Source organism: Erythrolamprus reginae, chromosome 3, assembly GCF_031021105.1.
Source record: "Erythrolamprus reginae isolate rEryReg1 chromosome 3, rEryReg1.hap1, whole genome shotgun sequence".
NCBI classification, from domain to species: domain Eukaryota; kingdom Metazoa; phylum Chordata; class Lepidosauria; order Squamata; family Dipsadidae; genus Erythrolamprus; species Erythrolamprus reginae.
This window is the reverse complement of record NC_091952.1, coordinates 24,374,100-24,390,266: the sequence shown is the minus strand read 5'-3', so window position 1 is coordinate 24,390,266 and position 16,167 is coordinate 24,374,100.

The following is a 16,167-nucleotide window of genomic DNA, read 5'->3' as shown; positions in this document are numbered from 1 at the left end:
CTCTCTCTCAGCAAACCACTTCCAGAAATATTGCCAAGAAAACTGCGAGGATCTGTACAGTATGACTTGAAGGGGAGGGGACATCTTGAAATTGAAAGATTGCATTTTTATGAAGTACCAGATTAGTCTTTTTCTACATAATATGAAATTTTCTTATGTGGAACTGCATATGAGAAAATCAGGATGGTTAAAAATCTAGGGCCAGAGAAGCTATTGATTTATAATATTCCGATGCCTCTAATTAACTAAGCACACAGTCTAAAATTTGTTGTGCGTCATTTTGTTGAGGTCTTAACAATCAGCCACCATATGCAAAGCATAATTTTGCGTGTTTTGTTTGTGTAAATTGAGACTCCTGCAACAGACAGACTCAGTTTATTTTATTTTTTTATTTACTGTATTTGTTTTGTCAAGCACGTATTGGTGGTATACAAAGATATAATAATATTTATATACATGATACTAGTAAAAGAGAAACATTATAAAGCCCTATATGGCATCGGACCAGAATAACTTTGGGACCGCCTTCCACTACACAAATCCCAGTGGCCGATTAGATCCCATAGAGTTGGCCTTCTCCGGATCCCATCGACTAAACAATGTCATCTGGCGGGACCCAGGGGAAGAGCCTTCTCTGTGGAGGCCCAGCCCTCTGGAATCAACTCCCGTCCCTGAGTTTAGAACTGCCCCCACCCTCCTCACCTTTCATAAGTTATTGAAAACTCATCTTTGTAGCCAGGCATGGGGAAACTGACATAAACCCTAACTATCTTGGTTTGCGTATGGTTTGAATGGATTGTGTGATTATTTTACTATAAGGGTTTTAAAATTGTTTGTAAATATTGGATTTGTAGACTGTTTATTATTGTTGTGAGCCACCTCGAGTCTTCAGAGAGGGGTGGCATACAAATCTAACAAATTATTATTAATTATTATTATTAGGACAGGGGATGGAAGGCACTCTGGTTCACTTATGCACGCCCTTTACTGACCTCTTAGGAATCGGGAGAGATCAACAGTGGATAGTCTAAGAGTAAAGTTTTGGGGCTTAGGTGATGATACCGCAGAGTCTGGTAGTGAGTTCTAAGCATCAACTACTCGGTTACTAATGTCATATTTCCTGCAGTCGGGTTTAGAGCGGTTTACTTTAAGTTTGTATCTGTTATGTGCTTGTGTATTGTTGTGGTTGAAGCTGAAGTAGTCGTTGACAAGAAGGACATTGTAGCAGATGATTTTATGTGCTAGGCTTAGGTCGTGTTTAAGGTGACGTAGGTCTAAGCTTTCTAAACCTTGGATTGTAAGTCTAGTTGCATAGGATATTCTGTTGCAAGTGGAGGAGTGGAGGGCTCTTCTAGTAAAGTATCTGTAGATGTGCTTTAGAGCAGGGTTCTCAAACTCTCTTTCATTGAGGGCCACCTCAGGGTCGTGTTTGATCTTTGGGGGAGGGGGTGGTGGCCACGGGGCATGGCCAGCTCGATGTCACTCCTGTAGGCACCTAAGCGCTCAGGCAGCTAAAATGGGCTCCCGAGGGTTGCAGGAGGCCATGGCAGTGGAAAACAGAGCTCGGGAGCCCATTTTCACTAGCAGAAACACTTTGGGCCTGTCCTTCACTGTTTCCAGGTAGGTCCCATCGGTGTTGGGCTACCAAAATTTTTACGACCACATTGTGGGCATGGCCTATGCAGACCGCCCTGCATTTTATTTCAACATCTTTCAGTGCAAATTGGGTGCTCTGGGGTGGAGCTCCATTTTCGCTACCCCACTGTGTTCCCTCCCATCCAGGCAGTAGCCCACCCTGGGTCCCATGGATCAGATCTAAGTACCTCACGAACCAGATCCAGCCCCCAGGCCTTGAGTTTGACATCCGTGCTTTAAACCATTGTTTGAACATGACGAAATTAACAATAATATTTCTAGATATACAAACAGTGTATCTACATAGGGAATTGTTTTATTCCAAACTGGACAGTTATTTCCTTCTTTAAATCTCTGGATTTAATAGAAAGGACTCAGTAATTAAATTATAAATAAATAATGCTCCTGCAATATATTGGAACATGAATTGTTGACTGATCCGTAGCAGCCTAGCTTATGCATGATGCTAAGCCAAAAATATACAAACCACAATATGAAATAACCTTCCAAATTGCCTGCAAAGCCTTATAATTGCATAAATAAGTTAAAGGATTGTAGCAATGGATCCCAATAATGCAATAAAATAATTTTGGCTTGTACTGGTAAACAACTCTACAGTAGTTAGATCATAATGTAGTTTTCTATTCAATATAAGAAAGCAAGCAAACGGCTATTATAAGCCAGGGATATCTTTTTTTATTATTATTATTATTATTATTATTATTATTATTAATTAGATTTGTATGCCGCCCCTCTCCGTAGACTTGGGGTGGCTCACAACAATAACAAAGACAATGTAAGAACAAATCTAATAATTTAAAAAACCCATTATTAAAAGCAAGCATACACACAAACATACCATGTATAAACTGTATAGGCCCGGGGGAGATGTCTCAGTTCCCCCATGCCTGATGGCAGAGATGGGTCTTAAGAACTTTACGAAAGGCAAGGAGGGTGGGGGCAGTTCTGATCTCCGGGGGGAGCTGGTTCCAGAGGGTCGGGGCTGCCACAGAGAATGCTCTTCTCCTGGGTCCCGCCAAATGACATTGTTTAGTCGACGGGACCTGGAGAAGGCCACCTCTGTGGGACCTTATCGGTCGCTGGGATTTTAGAGTAGAATAAGAGAGTTGGAAGGGACTTTGGAGGTCTTCTAGTCCAACCCCCTGTTTAGACAAGAACGTCAACACTTCAGACAAATGGTTATCCAACATCTTCTTAAAAAAGAATGCTTCTCCATTGTTTGCTAGCATCCAGTCTTAGTGGGACTACCAAGATCTGCTCTCATTTCAACATCACTCCACGAGCTGCACTGGTTGCCAATTGGTCTCTGGGCCCAATTCAAAGTGCTGGTTATGACTTAAAAAGCCCTACATGGCTTAGGACCAGATTATCTTCCGGACTGTCTTCTGCTTCATGTATCCCAGCGGCTGGTGAGGTCCCACAAAGTTGGCCTTCTCCAGGTCCCATTGGCCAGACAATGTCGGCTGGCGGGGTCTAGGGGAAGAGCCTTCTCTGTGGTGCGCCAACTCTCTGGAACGAACTCCCTCTGATCTTTCGCAAAGCTTTAAAAACCTATCTTTGTGGGTGTGGCTTATTTTGTGGGTGTGGCTTGCCAGCCATGTTACCTGATGGGAGTGGGTTGACAATCATGTGACCGGGGGTGGCTTAAAGTTCATGTGACTGGCTTAAAGTTGGCCAACTTGAGTTTGAGTTAGGGTTAGGGTGCCTGGCTTCTCATCTTAAAGAGATACAATTTCCCTTTTACTATTACTGACCATCCAAAATATACTATTTGCCTTATGTGTACATACATATTTCACACAGGTACACAAAAATATACATTATCTACAATATAAGGTGTATCTATATGTACACACGCGCGCGCGCAGCTCTTCTAAAATTATACACATTCAACCTCATTGAATTGTGTGCATGTGTGTGTACATACACATACTGTTTATATAGTAGATAATGTATACTTTTGTGTGCCTGTGTGTAATATGTATGTACACATATGGCATATATACATAGAATTAAATATTATTATTATTATTATTATTATTATCATTATTATTATTATCATTATTATTATTTATTAGATTTGTATGCCGCCCCTCTCCAAATATAGTATATTATATTTTGGATGTTCAGTAATAATAAATAGATAGGGAAATTATATCTCTTTGTGGCAAAGGGAGGCCAGGCACCCAAACCCTTGACATGAATGATGTCAAGTTGGTCACCTTTAAGTCATGATCTTTAAGCCACTGCCATCACATGATCATCAAGCCATTCCCACCTGATCACATGGCCAGCAAGCCACACCCACAAAATAAGCCACAGCCACAGTATGGTAGGAAAAAAAATTGCAGCCCTTCACTGGGTAGACGGTTTTTGTTGATCCTTGTAACTGCCTTATCCAACTGTGAGAACCTTCAGACTTGGTGGTTAAAATCTGGCACAGCCTACATGAAGCATATAGCATCTGGAAGAATTTATTGTTGGAAACGTATTGTTTTATTTAAAAGTTGGGTATTAATGTCATGGTTCAATGTCATGGGGAATTTCTGGAATGTAACTCACTCATCACGGGGTCCCAATTAAATAGGGAGAAGCTTTGTAGGTCTTTGTTCCCACTAGGAGTGTTCAGTAGTGTCTTCTACTTTTCATGGGTGGTTCAATGCTCAACATGTGCCATATGCACCATATGTTCCATCTCAGGAAGTTAAGTGGGAAATGTTGAAAGATGAACCAAATGAGGATCTACTTATAATGCAAGCTCATCTGTCCATTGTGACCTGATTCGTGTTATCAGCTTCCCCACAAAAGGAGCATTTTGGAGTGGAGAGATAATATAGAGTGCTGGTGAGACCCCATTTGGAATACTGTGTTCAGTTCTGTAGACCAATATTGACAAAATTGAACGGGTCCAAAGAAGGGCTACAAGAATGGTGGAAGGTCTTAAGCATAAAACGTATCAGGAAAGACTTAATGTACTCAATCTGTATAGTCTGGAGGACAGAAGGAAAAGGGGGGACATGATCGAAACATTTAAATATGTTAAAGGGTTAAATAAGGTCCAGGAGGGAAGTGTTTTTAATAGGAAAGTGAACACAAGAACAAGGGGACACAATCTGAAGTTAGTTGGGGGAAAGATCAAAAGCAACATGAGAAAATATTATTTTACTGAAAGAATAGTAGATCCTTGGAACAAACTTCCAGCAGACATGGTTGATAAATCCACAGTAACTGAATTTAAACATGCCTGGGATAAACATAAACCATCCTAAGATAAAATAAAGAAAATAGTATAAGGGCAGACTAGATGGATCATGAGGGTTTTTTCGGCCGTCAGTCTTCTATGTTTCTATGTTTCTATATGTGGCCGAAATGTATATTATAACCCAGCTCTAGGGTAGGCAAAGTTGGCTCTTCTACAACATGTGGACTTCAACTCCCAGAATTGCTGAGCTAGCAAGATTGGCTCAGGAATTCTGGGAGTTGAAGTCCACAAGTCATAGAAGAGCCAACTTTGCCTACCCCGACACAGCTGTCTTATATTGTCTTTCATCCCTCTGACATCTTGTCTCATGTCTTCATGATTTTTCCTAGTTTCCTTGTGATTTTTTGCCATGGTTTCCTGTGATCTATCCACAAATTCTTGAACTGCTTGAAGCATTGTCTGTAGACTCTACATAATCTGGGTGGGCTTGATTTTTCAGACCCCAGCATGCTTTCTATCGAACGTTAGAAGTTTGGAGATGATGTTGTCAAAGTAAGATCTGGGGTTGTTCTCTTGGTAGTTCTAGTTATTGTTGTCATGCTGGTAGACTCCCCCATGAAGAAGGTTTTTCCAAAATAACATACAGAAATATATTTTTAAATGTACTCATCCTATCTGTGCTAGTTCCAGTGGTTACTATGGCTTTTTTTCAATATTCCTTCTGTCTCTTTTAGGCTGTATTTATGCTTTACTGCGCAAAGTCTTTTTTAGTATATTTATGTCTAAATATCAATTTAAATGAAGCACATATAACTATCTATTCTGGCTTAGATTTCTCTCTTCAAATTTCTATTTAATCGCTGTTCAAAAACTTAATATATCAATTGACAGTTTAACATCCACAAATTTATATTAATAGACATTCTTTTACTCAGTGTAAATATTTTTAGATTTGCTATTTATCTTTACACCATACCAATTTCATTAGGAAAAAACTTCTTCACTATTTGTATTTTTAATTATTAAAATAGTTTTATTTAAACTAATAATTGTTTTGAATTTATATAGATAAGTAAATTTACTACTATTCCATATAACATAACATAACAACATAATATAAAACATAACATAACACAACACAACACAACACAACACAACACAACATGTATTCTTATAATCCACCTCCAGGCATTCAAAAACCAGTTCTTTTCTTTAATATACAGTTCTCTTTTCCAGTCACTGTTGCATCAGCTGTTTTACACAGCCTATAATTATATCCACTTTTGGCCTCTAGATGGCGCTCCCCATTCGCTGTATCACTATTTTGAATGATTCTATATAGTCAACAGGAGAAATCAAAAGTTACTTCTCTGTTTTCTGTATTTTTAAAAATTGTAACCCTTTTAGTCCTGTTCCTTTTTCTAAACTCCATCAATCCATCTCTTGTAGGAAAAAAAAATATTAATAACCAATACGACTCTGTCCCAGATGGCCAAACCCTTTCCCACCTCATGCAATCTTCATTGTAGTTTTAGCCTCAGCTTTTACAGTTCTGCTCCAGCAAGTGTGGGCCTCACCATCAGTCCTCCCTCAGTCGATTTCTTTTGAGCAGAAACAAACTAGATCTACTGTTACTCTAATCAAGATGTCCGCTTGCTTTTCCACTTCATGCACTCCTTATTGCAATACTACCGTCCGTTCTCACACTCGTACGTAATCCGACAAATTCTGAATTTTATTTATTTATTTATTTTGTCCAATACACAATGAAGGTAATAGAGGACACCTTCAGGAAATAGAATTAGAGAAAGAATAGAAGAGAGAGTATAGGAATAAAACTCAAGAAATTGGGGTTTGGGGGTGGGCGGGCTGCTGAACCTTTGGGGTTCTTGGAAGTTCCCCTTTCCTATCATCGCTTCCTCCAGAAACAGCTATGCCTTTACAGGCTTTTCGTCAAGAATGATCGGAGTGGAAGAGCAGAGCCCTGTTCTTTTCCATCACAGTACCATGAGGTCACCACTGGAAGTCTTGTGCAAGGTACGTCATGATGGCTTGTATTAGATACATATCTCTTAACCAGTAATTAGTTCTAAAATGCTTTACTACCAATTCACTCACACGCACTTCTAGGCGGGTGGGCATGTCCAGAAGCTTTCTGGGTGGGTGGGTGGAACCTCCTGCCACCAGTGCTACCAGTTCTAGCAACCAGGCCAAACTGAGAGCAACCCACCACTGGTCTTAACTACTGTATTTTTTGGCATATAAGATGCACCCCTTTCCTCGCTAAAAGAGGCTGATAATTTGGGTGCGTCTTATGCTCTGAATGTAGGGTTTTTTCCCCCCAGCCGTAACTAGCTGCTAACGATCTTCCCATCTCTTACCTTGCAGGCTCTTTCATTGTTTCTCTCTGAGAAGAATGTTTTCCAAGCCCTAAATCTTTGCAGGGTTTTTTTCATTGTTCTAACTTGCTCCGAATAAGTTTCTTTCCAGCCCTAACCAAGTACTAACAATGTTCCCAGCTCTTACCAGCTTGCAGGCACTTTCATTGTTACTCTCTATGAAGAATGTTTCCCAAGCTCCAAGTTTTTGCAGGGTTTTCCCCCCCCCCCATTGGTCTAACTTGCTCCAAATGTTTCTTTCCAACCCTAACCAAGTACTAACAATGTTCCCAGGTCTTACCCACTTGAAAGCTCTTTCATTGTTACTCTCTGCAAAGAATGTTTTCCAAACCCTGTCTTTATAGTTTTCCTTTTTTTCATTGCTCTACTTGCTCCAAATGTTTCTTTCCAGCCCTAACCAGGTGCTAAACTTCAGAAGAGAAGGATTTGGGGATAGTGATTTCTGACAGTCTCAAAATGGGTGAACAGTGCAGTCAGGCGGTAGGGAAAGCAAGTAGATGCTTGGCTGCACAGCTAGAAGTATAACAAGCAGGAAGAGGGAGATTGTGATCCCCTTACAGAGAGCACTGGTGAGACCACATTTGGAATACTGTGTTCAGTTCTGGAGACCTCACCTACAAAAAGATATTGATAAAATTGAACGGGTCCAAAGACGGGCTACAAGAATGGTGAAAGGTCTTAAGCATAAAACGTATCAGGAAAGACTTAATGAACTCAATCTGTATAGTCTGGAGGACAGAAGGAAAAGGGGGGACATGATCGAAACATTTAAATATGTTAAAGGGTTAAATAAGGTCCAGGAGGGAAGTGTTTTTAATAGGAAAGTGAACACAAGAACAAGGGGACACAATCTGGAGTTAGTTGGGGAAAGATCAAAAGCAACATGAGAAAATATTATTTTACTGAAAGAGTAGTAGATCCTTGGAACAAACTTCCAGCAGACGTGGTTGGTAAATCCACAGTAACTGAATTTAAACATGCCTGGGATAAACATATATCCATCCTAAGATAAAATACAGAAAATAGTATAAGGGCAGACTAGATGGATCATGAGGTCTTTTTCTGCCGTCAGTCTTCTATGTTTGTATGTTTGTATGTTCTATGTTTCTAAAAATGTTCCCAGCTTTTACCAATTTGCAATCTCTTTCATTGTTACTCTCTGTGAAGAAGAATGTTTTCCAAGCCCTAAGTCTTTGCAGGGTTTTTTCCATTGCTCTACTTGCTCCTAATGTTTCTTTCAAAGTGCTCATGATGTTCCCAGCTCTTACTGGCTTCCAAGCTCTTTCATTGTTACTCTCTCCGAATAAAGTTTATTTCCAGTCTGTCCAGTTTGAAGGAAAGAGTCAGGATGTCCCTTCTCTGGCCTTCCCAGCTGAATCCAAATGATTTCAGGGGGGTTTTTTGGGGGAGGACTTAATGTTATAACCAAATTGGGACAGCTCGGATTTTATCTGATATTTGTTTTGCCCATTTGCTTCATAAGGGAATTGGAAACTCTTTTTTTAAATTTCTAATATTTTTGGGTGGTACTGCAAAATTAGAAAGTTTTAGCTGTAGTATATAAAATTGCTATTTGCCATGGCCGGTGGAAAAGCTCTGCAGAGAATAAATTCTGAACATCCTGAACCTTGGTGGAATATAGCAATATTTTTACTGGCTGATTAAAGAGTTTGCAAGCAAAAATAATCTAATTTTCTTTATGAACTCTGAAGGATTAACAATTTCATTGTTCATGTTAATCGGATTATTTATGCATTTGGTTCTATGGGGGTAATTGCATTGTTCTATACAATTGTGGTTCCAACTAAAGTAACTTGCATTCTCTTTAAATCTTTGCAATATTTGTATTCCTACTAAACCCCAAAGGGCCACACAAGCAGGGGTTATACACATAATCTGGAAGAATAGCAAGTGAAAGAGGGATGGAAAGATTTATTGAAGAAAAATGTGACATTTACAGAATATATATGTGAAGCAAACTTGGATTGATATAACTCAAATAGGAAAATGTGGACCATACAGACTAACAAAGATATTATAATCAGCATAAACTCTACTTCTATTTACTATATGATTCTAATTGTGGAATTAACTCTTTGGGGCTAACATCTTCTCTTTTTCTTTCTCATAGGTGTGGGATCTGAAATGTATTTATTAAGGAAAGATGAATATTAGGGAACAGGATCCTGAGAAAATGTTTTTATTATCAATTGAAATTACTTTAGGGCACCTCTTTGTACTTTCCTTAATAATAATACAGGAGTTTGCAATTTATTTTGAGACAATTATTTGACAAAGAAAGGCCGGAAATGTGGATAGTTAACATAGAGAATAATGGACTCCAGTGGAACTATAGAAAAAGAACCTCAAAGTATCCAGGTACAGTGGTACCTCATCTTACGAACGCCTTTTCTAACGAACTTTTCAAGATACGAACCCGGTGTTTAAGATTTTTTTGCCTCTTCTTCCGAACTATTTTCACCTTACGAACCCAAGCAGCTGCTGCTGGGATGAAGGGGTTTCTTCCCCCCCTTTTTTGAAGAAAGAAAAGGGAGGGGCAGCTTGGAGGAGTAAAGATTTTGCATGCTTGCAAAGGCACTGAAACGGTGTCTTTTTAAGAAAGAAAAGGGAGGAGCAGCTTGGAGGAGTAAAGATTTTGCATGCTTGCAAAGGCACTGAAACTGTGTCTTTTGAAAAAAGAAAAGGGAGGGGCAGCTTGGAGGAGTAAAGATTTTGCATGCTTGCAAAGGCACTGAAACGGTGTCTTTTGAAAAAAGAAAAGGGAGGGGCAGCTTGGAGGAGTAAAGATTTTGCATGCTTGCAAAGGCACTGAAACGGTGTCTTTTGAAGAAAGAAAAGGGAGGGGCGCCCCCCTTGCCTTTCTTCCTTCCCACTCACCCTTTAGCCTAGCCTTGCTTCTTCTACCCGCCCCCTTTAGCTGCTCCTCCCTGCCCTCTGTTCCCCTCCCTTCTAAAGTTTGGGATTTTCCTGAAGGATTTGCATGCATTATTTGCTTTTACATCGATTCCTATGGGAAACATTGTTTCATCTTATGAACTTTTCACCTTACGAACCTCCTCCTGGAACCAATTAAGTTCGTATGATGAGGTACCACTGTATATGTGCAGGGCCTAATTGTGCTTCATATAATGTGTACCTGTTTGGGGAATGTATGTTTGCAGAAGGACTTCTTAGAGACTTAGAGAAAGACTTTTACCACAATTCGTTCCTTTATATGATAGATGGGATTTCCTCCCTCTGATCCTTTCTTTTTGAAGGAGCATATCTCTCTCTCTCCCTCCCTTCCTCCCTTCCTCCCTCTCCCTCTCTTAAGTGGCCAAAATATTTGATTATGTGTAGACATAATATCTGGGAGGCAAATGGGCACTTTGCAATAGAGTAGGAAAAGAGTTTGTCTTGGCACTGAGGCCAACATAAAATAGGATGGTAGACTTTTGAGCTGCTTCACCATCTGTTATTATTTTTATTTATTTATTTTTAATTTATTTTGTCAAATATGTATTGGTAGTATAAAAAGATATAACAATGTTTATATAAATGACACTAGTAAGAGAGGAACATTAGGACAGGGGACGGTAGGCACGCTGGTACACTTATGCATGCCCCTTACTGACCTCTTAGGAATCGGGAGAAGTCAACAGTGGATAGCCTAAGGGTAAAGTTTTGGGAGTTAGGTGATGATATTACAGGTAGTGAGTTCCACGCATTAACTACTCGGTTACTAAAGTTGTATTTCCTGAGGTCGAGTTTGGGGCAGTTTACTTTAAGTTTGTATCTGTTGTGTGCTCGTGTGGTGTTGCAGTTAAAGCTGAAGTAGTCATTGACAGGAAGGACGTTATAGCAGATTATTTTATGGGCTATGCTTAGGTCGTGGTTAAGGTGATGTTCTAAGTTTTCTAAACCTAGGATTGTAAGTTTAGTTGCATAGGGTATTCTGTTGAGAGTGGAGGAGAGGAGGGCTCTTCTAGTAAAGTATCTCTGGACGTTTTCTAGAGTGTTTATGTCCGAAATGGGGTATGGGTTCGAGACAGATGAGCTGTATTCAAGGATTAGTCTGGCAAAAATGTTGTATGCTCTGGTTAGTAGTGTGACATTTCCGGAGCAGAAGCTCTGGGGGGAAGGCCCATTAACCCAACCATGAAGAAAAGAAATGAACTTATGATCCCGCTATATAGAGTGCTGGTGAGACCACATTTGGAATACTGTGTTCAATTCTGGAGACCTCACCTACAAAAAGATATTGACAAAATTGAACGGGTCCAAAGACGGGCTACCAGAATGGTGGAAGGTCTTAAGCATAAAATGTATCAGGGAAGACTGAATGAACTCAATCTGTATAGTCTGGAGGACAGAAGGAAAGGGGGGGGGGGGGTTTATGATCGAAACATTTAAATATGTTAAAGGGTTAAATAAGGTCCAGGAGGGAAGTGTTTTAATAGGAAAGTGAACACAAGAACAAGGGGACACAATCTGAAGTTAGTTGGGGGAAAGATCAAAAGCAACATGAGAAAATATTATTTTACTGAAAGAGTAGTAGATCCTTGGAACAAACTACCAGCAGACGTGGTTGGCAAATCCACAGTAACTGAATTTAAATATGCCTGGGATAAACATATATCCATCCTAAGATAAAATACAAGAAATAGTATAAGGGCAGACTAGATGGACCATGAGGTCTTTTTCTGCCGTCAGTCTTCTATGTTTCTATGTTTCTAATCTAGACATCAGATTACTTGACAATATTTTGTATCCTCCTAGCTTGATCCCTGACTCTTCATTTTGCTTAACAAGCATTCCTGATGGGAATTCTTAACTGGACTCCTTTGAACCTTGAAGCAGCTGTGTATACATATGTTGGGCAACTCTCCACTTGCTGTTGTAAAGGGTCTGCTTGACTTAGGCATGACTAAGTGAGTTGCGTTGGGACTGATATCAATTGAGCGAGTCTCACTACAGATCTCATTCATAAATCCTGTTCTTTTCTACACAGTAGAGACTGTTGCTATAACAGTCAGTCACTAGGCAACTGGGAAGCCCCTTTGTTTCGTATGCGCTTCTTTCTCTCTCTCTCTCTTCTCTTTCTTTCCAAAATGCCTGGTGATGCATTTCTAGCCATTGACTCTCTCCAGCTGCACCCTTTTAAAGGCTGAGTAACTCATGTTTTCTGCCATATCAACGACTTTCTTCTTTATAAACAATACTAATCCTTTCACATCCTCCAACAAACTGAAATAGGAGGTTTCTGGGCAACTACAAGGGATATTGATAAACTATCTATGCACAGAAACAAATATTTAGGATGAAGTGGGGTGTAGAAATGACAAAAACTACAGTTCAGAGGGAAAATGAACACGGGCCTTATGCAGACAACAATCCTGATGGGTTTTGTTCAATGATGTGGATTCGTTTTCTTTAATAATCTCCCAAACTTGTTGATACTGGCATTGGACCAGAGTACCTCCGGAACCACCTGCTACTGCATGAATCCCAGCGACCGATAAGGTCCCACAGAGTTGGCCTTCTCTGGGTCCCGTCGACCAAAGAATGTCGTTTGGTGGGCCCCAGGGGAAGAGCCTTCTCTGTGGCAGCCCTGGCCCTCTGGAATCAACTCCCCCCGGAGATTAGAACTGCCCCCACACTCCTTGTGTTTCGTAAATTACTCAAGACCCATCTATACCGCCAGGCATGAGGGAGTTGAGACACCTTTCCCCCAGGCTTTTTTAAAATATTTATGTTTGGGTATGTATATGTTGTTTGCTTTTTAAAATATGATAGGGTTTTATGTGCTTTTTAATATTAGATTTGTTTTTGCTGGAATATTGTTTTTATTATTGTTGTGAGCCACCCCGAGTCTTCGGAGAGGGGCGGCATACAAATCTAATAAATTGAATTGAATTGAATACTTGTTGTGATTGGATTGCAGCCAGGTCGTTTGATAACAGACTTCAAGCCAGATGAATCGGGTCCAGCTGGGCATGGTCGGCCTGTGTGGCTGTCAGAGGAGTCGGACAGTGAGGAGGAGGGAGAGATAGAGTGTGAGGGTCCTGCAAAGGCTATAAAATGCCCAACTGGAGCTTTGCCTGGGTCTGATGAGAAAGAGGAGATGAGGGATCCTATCCTGGATGCAAGAGTGAGAAGGATGCAGGGGAGGCAAGAGCAGTTAGGCAGACTCAGAAGGAGGACTTGAGCACAGCTATGTGCAGTCTATAATTCCAGGGTGTATATAAGGTGGAGGAGATTGGGAGGTTCCCTTTGCAAAAAAGCAACATTTGATCCTTTGAAGGAAAAGAGCAAGTTAAGAGTTTTTGCCTTTCATACAAACATATCTTTCTGCAGTTCTGGACAATATAAAGTTAAGAAGCCCTTGAGTAATTTTGCTTTGAAACCCCTGTTTTGGAAATCTTGCTTATCAGTTTGGCCCCCTGCTTTGAACTTTGGCAGCCTAAGGACAGTCCTTTGTTCTAATTTGTGTTTTTATTGTACAATAGACTATTTCATTTCAAAACCCCATGTCTGAGCATTAATTGGAAGTTAATTGCTGCTCGTTTGGCGTATGAGACAGAACACTGTTATACCAAGAGTTTCCAAAAATTGGAAGACATCAGGTGTGGATGAGGCAAATTGTATTAAGAGTCTTGAAACATTGATTATTATTATTATTATTATTATTATTATTATTATTATTATTATTATTTATTAGATTTGTATGCCGCCCCTCTCCGAAGACTCGGGGCAGCTCACAACAGTAATAAAAACAATATAGTAGTGGAACAGATCTAATATTAAAAAAACATATAAAACCCTATCAGTATTTTTTTTTAAAAAAACACCAAACAGCACATTCATACCAAACATAAAACAAAGTATAAAAAAGCCTGGGGGAAGGGTGTCTCAACTCCCCCATGCCTGGGGGTATAAGTGAGTTTTGAGTAATTTACGAAAGACAGGGAGGGTGGGGGCAGTTCTAATCTCCAGGGGGAGTTGATTCCAGAGGGCCGGGGCTGCCACAGAGAAGGCTCTTCCCCTGGGGCCCGCCAAACGACATTGTTTAGTCCAGTGTTTTTCAACCAGTGTGCCGTGGCACACTAGTGTGCCGCGAGACATGGTCAGGTGTGCCGCGAAGCTCAGAGAAAGAAAACAAGAGAGAGAGAAAGAAAGAGAAAGAAAGCAAGAGAGAAAGAAAACAAGAGAGAAAGCAAGCAAGAGAGAGAAAGAAAGAAAGAGAGAGAAAGAAAGAGAGAGAGAGAAAGAGAATAAGAGAGAAAGAAAGCAAGAGAGAGAGAAAGAAAGCAAGAGAGAGAGAACGAGAGGGAGGGAAGGTGGGAGAGAGAAAGACATAGAGGGAGGTAGGGAGGGAGGGAGAAAGAGAGCAAAAAAGATGAAAGGGAGAAAGAAAGAGGGATGGAGAGAGAGAAAAAAGAGGGAGAGAAAGAGGGAGAGAGAAATAGAGCGAAAGGGAGGAAGAGAGAGATTTTTTTTGTCCAATATTTTTTTAGCCGCGCCCTTCCCCCACTCAATGTGCCCCATGGTTTTGTAAATGTAAAAAATGTGCCCCGGCTCAAAAAAGGTTGAAAATCACTGGTTTAGTCGACGGGACCCGGAGAAGGCCAACTCTGTGGGACCTTATCGGTCGCTGGGATTTGTGTGGTAGCAGGTGGTTCCGGAGGTACTCTGATCCAATACCATGCAGGGCTTTAAAGTTCATGACCAACACTTTGAATTGTGACCAGAAACTGATCGGCAGCCAATGCAAGCCACGGAGTGTTGAAGAAACGTGGGCGAATCTTGGAAGCCCCACGATGGCTCTCGCGGCTGCGTTCTACACGATCTGAAGCTTCCGAACACTTTTCAGAGGTAGCCCCATGTAGAGAGCGTTGCAGTAATTGAACCTCGAGGTGATGAGGGCATGAGCAACTGTGAGCAATGATTCCCTGTCCAAATAGGGCCGCAACTGGTGCACCAGGCGAACCTGTGCAAACCCCCTCCTCGCCACAGCCGAAAGATGATGTTCCAATGTCAGCTGTGGAACGAGGAGGATGCCCAAGTTGTGAACCCTCTCTGAGGGGGTCAGTAGTTCCCCCCCAGGGTAATGGACGGACAGATGGAATTGTCCTTGGGAGGCAAGACCCACAGCCACTCCGTCTTGTCTGGGTTGAGTTTGAGTTTGTTGACACCCATCCAGGCCCCAACAGCCTCCAGGCACCGGCACATCACTTCCACTGCTTCGTTGACTGGATATATTCCTTCCCCCCACCTCTATCTTCAACCTTTTCCCCTTTCTTCTTTTGTTGAGTCTATTGGGATCACTAGGCTGTTTGCTTGCTAAGCATGTTGATAGTGCCATGTAAATAAATTATTATTTTTAAAAAATCACTAGCTTCATATGCAATCCATCTTTGCTTATTAGCTATGTATCCAGCTCGTTCCCAAAAGAATATGTTGTTAATTTGGATATTTGTTGAGCAAACAGAAGGATTAAATTTGTAGTTCATTATTCCTTTCTTTCTCTCTTTCACTCTGCTTTAAAATTTGCCAGATCTTGAGGTTTTTTCCTTTTCTTTCCTTGTTAACAATGTGCACCAGTTGATATGAAATATGACCATCTGTGTCATCGTCAAAGTGGGAAAACTTTACTCAGTGTGTGGCATGTTAACATGAATTTATTTGGGGTTGTCAGATCAGAGCTCCACATATCAGTGGCTTTGCACAAGAAGGCAAGATTGTGCAGAATTTCCTTTTCAGATGACTCTTTCTTAAACGAGGGAAGCTGTTAATTCCAGAATCTTCTTCCTTTATGCATGAAAGATTTATAAATTTATTGTGGTATAGGGTTTTGGGAATCACAGCTAACATTACCAAATGCATGCATGCTGTTTGAACTTCAGAGGA